Source organism: Brassica oleracea, chromosome C3 (assembly GCF_000695525.1).
Source record: "Brassica oleracea var. oleracea cultivar TO1000 chromosome C3, BOL, whole genome shotgun sequence".
In the NCBI taxonomy this organism is placed as follows: Eukaryota; Viridiplantae; Streptophyta; class Magnoliopsida; order Brassicales; family Brassicaceae; genus Brassica; species Brassica oleracea.
In genome coordinates, this window is record NC_027750.1 from 33,539,569 (window position 1) to 33,547,632 (window position 8,064).

General features: G+C 29.9%; 1 long non-coding RNA gene across 1 annotated transcript; it reads left to right on the forward strand.

Moving 5' to 3' along the window:
- The first annotated feature begins 4,470 nt into the window (after positions 1-4,470).
- Positions 4,471-5,448, forward strand: LOC106333104. The gene is made up of 2 exons (XR_001268280.1): positions 4,471-4,649; positions 5,151-5,448. It is a non-coding gene; the product is annotated as an uncharacterized LOC106333104 (long non-coding RNA).
- The last annotated feature ends 2,616 nt before the right edge of the window (positions 5,449-8,064 follow it).

Genomic DNA, 8,064 nt, shown 5'->3' on the forward strand with positions numbered 1-8,064 from the left:
ACCAAGAACAATTTACAATATTAGACTTTTCTTATTTTTCATCTTAACATAAACAAAACTTTCAGTCCGGTTTATCATACATGATACATGATACATGTGGAATATATAAACTATTATTTTAAAACTGTCCTAAAGAAAAATCATTGGATGCATAAATTCAAACTAATAATTCGCATTAACAAATAGTGTTCTCAGACTTGCGCGTATAAAAGAAGGTGAAGCAAATTAATTATAAGAGATCATTACGATGGTTTGGAATAATACTATTAACCGGTTAGAGTCGAGCCCTACGTAGTTATATATTCAAATTTTTAGCTCATGTAGACATTTATAGAGGCCTTCAAATTTGTGTCTTTTATTTAATGTAGATAATCAAGTCTTGCTATTTTTATTTTATTTTTTACAATGTACACATAATTTACATGTAAATGATGATATCACATTTAAATATTGGTTGTGATTTCATCGCTGTCTTTTAAAACTCGTCTTAAACGTTTTTGATCATATACACATTTTTGGATACATCTAATAATATTGTGATCATTTATTTTATTTAAATTACAATCTTGTTATTCACATTTGTATTTATTTAATTCTCTTATTATTATTTATTATAAATGGATCCACAAATCTGAGACAAACATTGTAACATTTAGATATTTATTGGTAAAAAGATATTATAAATCTTTGGTTGGATGTTATTATATTCACAACACTTAGCAAGAACCTTTACAATTAGCAACGTAGTTACAAAACTCCTTTTCTTCGGAACAACTGCCACTAGCATCAGCTCCATGTTGCTTCTTACAATCTGCCAAACATTGTGCTGGGGCACAATACGACATTTTTTAACTAATTGGAATTTTATATAGAAACTGTTTTTTCACATCTGCCATCATTCCTGTAATATATAAAAAATCTGAAATTTTAAATGGGAGATATATATAGAGGTGTCAAAATGGGTTAAAATTAATGGATTGATCTAAACAAAACCAACACATGGTTTTAATGACTCAATAATTTGGATGTTAATGAATTAATAGTTTTTAATAGATCTCGATCCGCGCAACCGCGTGGGTTTTGGATTTCATTTATTTTTATATAAATATTTCGTTTTCAATTCTAAATTGGTAAATATTATAATATATATGTATCTATCAATTTTTAAAATATAATATGTTAACGGTATATATTTTCTTATTGAATAGATTGTTTCAAACTTTCACATGTATTTGTATCTTCTTCTATATATATATTTTTGGATTATTATTTTATTATTAAAATCGTAACTATATATATAAAAGATTAGTAAAATATTTTTTTATTGTCAGATTCAAAGAAATTGTAACATTTCACAAATTTAGAAAGTTTATAAAAAAATTAAACTTTTTGCATCATAGATTTATATTATCGAGTAAATATTTAAAATATTTAACATATGGAGGTATAGTATTACAACATTAAATTATATTTATTTAATTTATATTATCAATAAAGTCAATAGATCATCTATTGTTTAAATCCAATTATTGATAGCCCAATAAAAATTTCTGGTAGGCCCAAAATTTAAATGATAAGATTATAAATTAAATGTAACATGGCTTTTTAGGAATATGTCAATTAGGTCTATTTTAAAAAAAAAAATCACACATGAATCAAGGTTCTAAGCCATGTTTTAATATATAACTAGATCTCGATCCGCGCAACCGCGCGAGTTTTTGTTTTCATTTATATGTCTATCAATTTTTAAAACATAATAAGTTTACGGTATATTTATTTCATTGAATAGATTGTTTTAAGCTTTCACATGTATTTGTATCTTCTTCTATATATATATTTTCGAATTATTATTTCATTATTAAAATCGTAACTATATATATAAAGATTAATAAAATATTGTTTTATTGTTATATTCAAAGATATTGTAACATTCCACAAATTTAGAAATTTTTTTAAAAATTAAACTTTTCGCTTCACAGATTTATATTATCGAATAAATAATTAAACATTTAGTTTTTGTTTAATTTTTAAAATAAACCTTATAGTTTATAATTTGTTTTCATTGGTTTAAGGTAGTAAAGATTAATTATTGTTAGATAATATGATTTTTGTTATTTAAAAAAAATCTTCATAATTTTAAAATTTAACATAGACAAATATTTAAATAATTAACATATGGATGTATAATATTACAACATTAAATTATATCTATTAAATTTATACTATCTATAAATCCAATGGATCATCTATTATTTAAATCTAATTACTAATAGCCCAATAAAAATTTGTGGTAGACCCAAAATTCAAATGATAAGATTAGAGATTAAATGTAACGTGACTTTTTAGGAATATGTCCATTAGGTTCATTTTAATAAAAAAAATCACACATGAATCAAGGTTATGACTTCTATTTTAATATATAAGATTATTTGATAAGAGCAACCTTATTTCATATCATTGGTTGTGGTTATGATTTTATAAACCTCTTCATGATTAAAATGTTTATTTTGTTGAATTTATTGATCTTTTTTTTGGTAAAATGTTAAATTATTATACCAAATTTTAAATTTTTTACAGAAGCACAGAGAAAACAAGAAACAGAATGCAGAAATGAAACTAAACAGAGCATCTAGAGACAAGCAGATTCAATTACGACAGACTATGGTCCTAGAGGCAGACAGGAGTAAGCGTAGCGTCGATGGCCCAAGGGAAAGGAATGAGCGGACTGAGACCTTGAAGCAACGAGTAAAAACCTACAGCTTCCGAGAAACTCAATCATCAATACCTTCACCAAGAAACACATCACGGAGCAACCAACCCACTCAAAATCTCCTCACCGACAGCACGAAGAGGAGTCCACTGACAAGCGGTGCCGTCGTTCGAGATAGGGAACTGGAGATTACTGTCACCAACCCTCCAATCCCGGGACCGTATACACCCATTTAACCCACCGCACACGCAGAGCAGTGGGACATGTCGGGCACACTTCCTCCGGAAGAAGCGACCTTCGAACAAACAAGAAGCCCGAGTGCCAAACTAACTACTAACCACCTGCTAAAGACCGGTCTGCTTACACAGAAGCTACACCACCACAAGATGACGATTTATTATGGGAGAAGAGAGAGACTAACGCGCTGCCACAGTCAAGAACCCAACTCCGGAAGACAGAGACAACCAAAGAGACGCAGATGCTGTCCCGTGTCTCGTCACGTGCTGCCACAGAAACCTCCAAAACTCGGGCGACAACACCGAGAGAAGAAACTCCCCACACGTACCCATGACTGAGAACCAGCCACAGGATCTCACAGGAGCTAGGCGGATCCGGAAGAGACCAAGAAACCGAGACTAAATATCCGGCCAAGAAGCACAAACCTCACCAAAGGAATGTGAGACGCTGAAGAACCGCCAGATAATAGTCTCATCTGGACTCTATGCGCTGTCACACTCCTGGTTAGAATCGAAGCTCCGAGAAAAATTGAAGAAGAACTCCAACGATCTGAATAGACAGGTGAAGGATCGAAGTCGGGCTAAGCCCTCTCCTCCCCACCGCCTTGGTACCGACAGATCTACTGTAGGATCTCCAGCGAAGAGACAACGCCACCAACCACCCATGAAGCCGACTCCGACGACAGTCCCTACCTCCGAACGTCGCCGTTACACCAGATCTGCCACCACGCTAGCCAAACCACCGGATCTATCGCGAATAGAAGAGGGATCTGAAGCGTATGTCCAAAAACGCATCGATCGATCACTAGTTCGTCGGAATTTCCTCGGAATATTCCGACGGATTGATGGTTCCTCGGAATTCCGTCGGTATATTCCGAGGAAATTCCTCGGGAAATTCCGAGGATTTCATTTTCCGTCGGAATGTCCGTCAGAATACCGTTGTTTTCTTGTAGTGATTTCACAAATTTAGAAAGTTTTTAAAAAATTATACTTTCTGCTTCATAGATTTATATTATAGAGTAAATAATTAAACATTTAGTTTTTGTTTAATTTCTAAAATAAACTATATAGTTTAAAATTTGTTTTCATTGGTTTAAGGTAGTAAAAATTAATCATTGTTAGATAATATGATTTTTGTTATTTTAAATTTTTTTTTATAATTTTAAAAGTTAACATCGACAAATATTTAAATATTTAACATATGGAGGTATAATATTATGACATTAAATTATATCTATTTAATTTATACTATCTATAAATCCAATTGATCATCTATTGTTTAAATCCAATTATTGATAGTCCAATAAAAATTTCTGGTAGACCCAAAATTTAAATGATAAGATTATATATTAAATGTAACATGACTTTACAGGAATAGGTCCATTGGGTCCATTTTTTAAAAAATCACACATGAATCAAAGTTGTGACTTCTGTTTTAATATATTGGATAAGATGGGTTAAAGAGTTTAGTGAGTTGGATTGATATTGGTTTGGATCAAAATGGGTTTATGGATTATCCAATCCAACCCGGTTTTTCTCAAGTAATCTATAATTCCTCTCTTTTTTTCTTCCTTTTTCTAGCTAGCGAACTCTTTGATCTCTCTTCAACACAGACACCATTGACATCGATCACCACATGAATCACACCTTTTGGGTCATTGATTTTGGGTCATTGATCACAACACTACAACGTCACCTTCGTTGTGAGTCAAAGTATATTGTTCTTCAATTCGGCCTTTTGGGTCATTGATTTTGTTGATTTATGATCGATTGAAGTGTATTTTATGGGTTTGATTTGATCTATCAACGAACTCGTTAGTTTAGAAGAGACTCCATTGACTCTAAGCTATTTCAGATCAATCGAAGCTTGATATCTTACTCTGATTGCTTCATTTCTTTAAACGTTACAGTGTCTCTTCAAAGTTCTTGTAGCTGCTCTTGCAAAGCGAATCTGAGATTTGTAGCTTTTGGACTTTAGTTTGGTTGGAGTCTTGGAGAAATACTCACGAGACTTGCTTAGATTTTATTTAAGTTCTTATGGGTTGCACTAAAACAGACTAGTTTAGGTCTAACGACAGCTATATCACTTTTTGTTCACCAGAGTTTGATCCCTGAATTCTTGACTTGTCTTACTTTTGGTTGTTGCCAGTGTTATCCGCTTTTTTGAATGATCTGTAACGTCAAACTGTGTACCATTCTTACAGGTTCAGGAGAAGGAGCTAAGGTGTTGTTCACCGTTCTTGGAACGCTCATCAATACCAGGGGAAGATGCTGCTACTGATTTGAGATCTAATGAATGGAAGGTTGTTCCTCATATATGAAGATAATCTGCGGATAAGTACGGTGGCAGAGTTGCTGTGCTTGATCCCTTTCGTATGGTTTCGTTTTCATGTGTTTGTAAAGTGTTGGAATGTTTCTACCATGGCAAGTTAAAAGAAAAGAACGCCTTTCACAAAGACTTTAAAGCAATAGTCTAATGAAAATACTCTGTTTTATTTTCAAGTTTTATAATTTTTTGTTAGTTTTTTTTTTAACTTTTAAATTTGCATAATCAAATTTTAGACAGTGTTAGTAATATTTTTATTTAAAATTTACATAATTATTTACTTATTTTAATTGATTTATAATATTGATTGATAGTATGTAATAAGAGAATGGGTTTATACGGATATGGATTGGTTTTAGTTGGATTATCCATTTTGACACCTCTAATAATATATATAAATTTTCTGAATTATAAAACTTATTTATCAACAAAAACTGTTTAAAGAGCTATTATTGTAAGCAGTAAAAGCAAAAAAGAGAAACAGATTTTGCTAGTAAATAAAAAACGAGCATATGACTAGGTCAAAGTATATATTTTTCTATTTTGTGAACAAATATTTTTAAGAATTGCGTGTATATTAATAAAAACATATAATTTTTTTTATGTTTTAAGAGAAATTAATGTTTATATTGGAAAAGCATAACATATCACCTATAAAATATATAAATCTCAAAATATCTCATAAATTTATATAAAGACTATATAGTTCATCCCTACTATGAAAATGTTGGTTAACATATTTGTATGTGTCGGACAAAATGTACATAAATAAATTATAAAACAATGAAAATATTTAAAATTGTTTAATCATAGTTGTTCTTCATCGTATATTAACCCTATACATTAAAAAGAATAAATATAAAAATATAAGAACAAAACTCTTAAGTACTTTAGGTATGATCCTTTTAATTTTAACACACAAAATGTTTGAATCAGTTTTCTATATTTTGTTGTCTTCTGGAAATTTTATGAATTACAAAAGAGATATTTAATGCTATATTTTATATAGTAAACAAAAACTTTTATATGGGTTCAGGATATATTAAAAGTAATAAAGATCTAAGTATTATATTCAATTTCCTATAGAATGAATTTATGCAAATTATTAAGATGAACCTAGTGAGAGAATAATGAAGACGATTAAGAACGTAGACAAGAGTGATAAACTTGTTCCTCCGTTAAGTCATAAACTTGTTCTTCAAGTTTATTTCTATTTTCTTATCTCCAAGATACTCTCTTGCTTTACAAGTCAACACGACTCCAACTCAGCATCTTGACTCCACATGGTCTTCAGCACTCAACACGACGTCTGTTTTAGCAACTACGTCAGCAACTATTTCAAGTCGGACATCTTACATCTTCAGAGAGAGCATGATGTAATCCACGGCACGAATGATCTGAAAGAGGATCAGACAGAAAACACAAGGCAGTTCACCAAATTCTTCAATGCTTGAAAACCGAGCCAAGTAAACGACGTTGGCTTGAGTCAACTCGTCCATGAATCGGTGGAAAAAAAACTCGCTTGGAGTGGAATCCGTAAAAGGTGCGACAGAAACTTGATGAAGAAAGGAAGCAATCGAAGTTGTTCTTCTTAGTGTTTCTCAAATGCTATGTTAATTTAACGAGAGATACAATATAGTAGAGATTGATCTGCGCACCCGTGTTGATATTGTTTCTTAGATTTTTATACAATGATATTTGTTTTTCATAATTAATGTTATATATTTTAGATGGGTTGTAATATAACTAATTGTATTCAAAATACCTGGACCGAATCAGATAATTTGATTTTTTTGTATAAATATCCGAACCCATTTCAGATACATTTATTATTTAGATAATTTTAAGTTTCTATACATCAGAACTGAACTCATCATGACCCAGAAATACTCAACTCAAAACCCACACATAAATTTATAATATTCAAACGGGGCATAATTTGAAAACAAAAATATAATGATACCCGAAAAGAACAATCCATACCTAAATGAATAACCAATGTTCATGCCTAACTGATTTTGTAAATTAATAAAAATGACTATTTCTATGTGTTTGGCTAAATTAAATGAAATAGAAAAAGTTTTTTTATTTAGTAAAATAATTATATGGAGTGAAAAATTAAGCGACAATAAATGTAATGCATTTTATTATTTTGATTTAAGTTATTATTTTATTCACAAAACATGTTTTTGAATTATGTTTTTGGCTACTTAATTTTTCACCGATTGAAACTAAAATATAAAAACAATTATTAAAACAAACTAAATCGAACGTTTAACCATATGCAAAACCCAGTTATTTTATATTTTTGATTTTATAATTGACACAAAGTTAATTTTGATTAACTACTAAATAAAAATCTGCACTATTATTACTATGGTAATATAATTAATGATGTGATGTATTGTTAATGTAATATAATTAATGAAATTGTTAAACTGAGTGAAATATGAAAAGATAATTAATGTAATTGTATTAATGAAATTAGTAAAATTATATTATATTTCTTTTTTATACTGATATTCATGTTTACAAACAATTTTCATTTATACTGATATTCATGTTTTCAAACGGTAACAAAATATAATTCAGTTTTAATAATATAAATAGACTCATTAGATATCAATATAATTATAAGGCCAGATTTTATTAAATACTATAGTTGTGGTTCTTTTCTCATTTACATATTTATGCTTAATGAGATTTTAATTATTATGCACAGTCATAATGGCACAAAAAGTAATATGCCAAAGGTAAAATAAGGGTAAATCTAAAAAAGTATCGTGTTTTAA